We start from the raw sequence: 450 nt of genomic DNA on the forward strand, positions 1-450 counted from the left end.
GAGAGAGTGAAATTATTGTTATTATTTTTGTTATGGTTTTGAGTTTTCTAAATTGATAATTCATATCCCATTTCGATCGTTTTTGTGGAAAGGTAATTCTATAAATTTTTCCACAAAACTTTTGCGCTGTGACTTAAAATGAATGGATATAGTCGCATCTTAGGCCACATTACTTAGGATTGGAGCGGTGAAAATACGTTAATGAGTGAACGATCTATTTTTCCTGTAAACTGAGAAAATGGCAGTCAACATTTGCGAAATTTTATTTTTTTAAAACTCTCACGTCTTTTACACACACACGGAAATTTCTAGAAGACTCGAGTAAAACGAGGGTTAAGTATACGCCCTTCTTCTACCCAACTCGATAATGTCATTGTGTACTCTGACGTCATCGATTGGGCCGTGACGTCACAACAAGGGTCGAAGCCCTACTTTCCTCGAGGCAAAACG

This window comes from Penaeus monodon, chromosome 31 (assembly GCF_015228065.2).
Source record: "Penaeus monodon isolate SGIC_2016 chromosome 31, NSTDA_Pmon_1, whole genome shotgun sequence".
NCBI lineage: Eukaryota > Metazoa > Arthropoda > Malacostraca > Decapoda > Penaeidae > Penaeus > Penaeus monodon.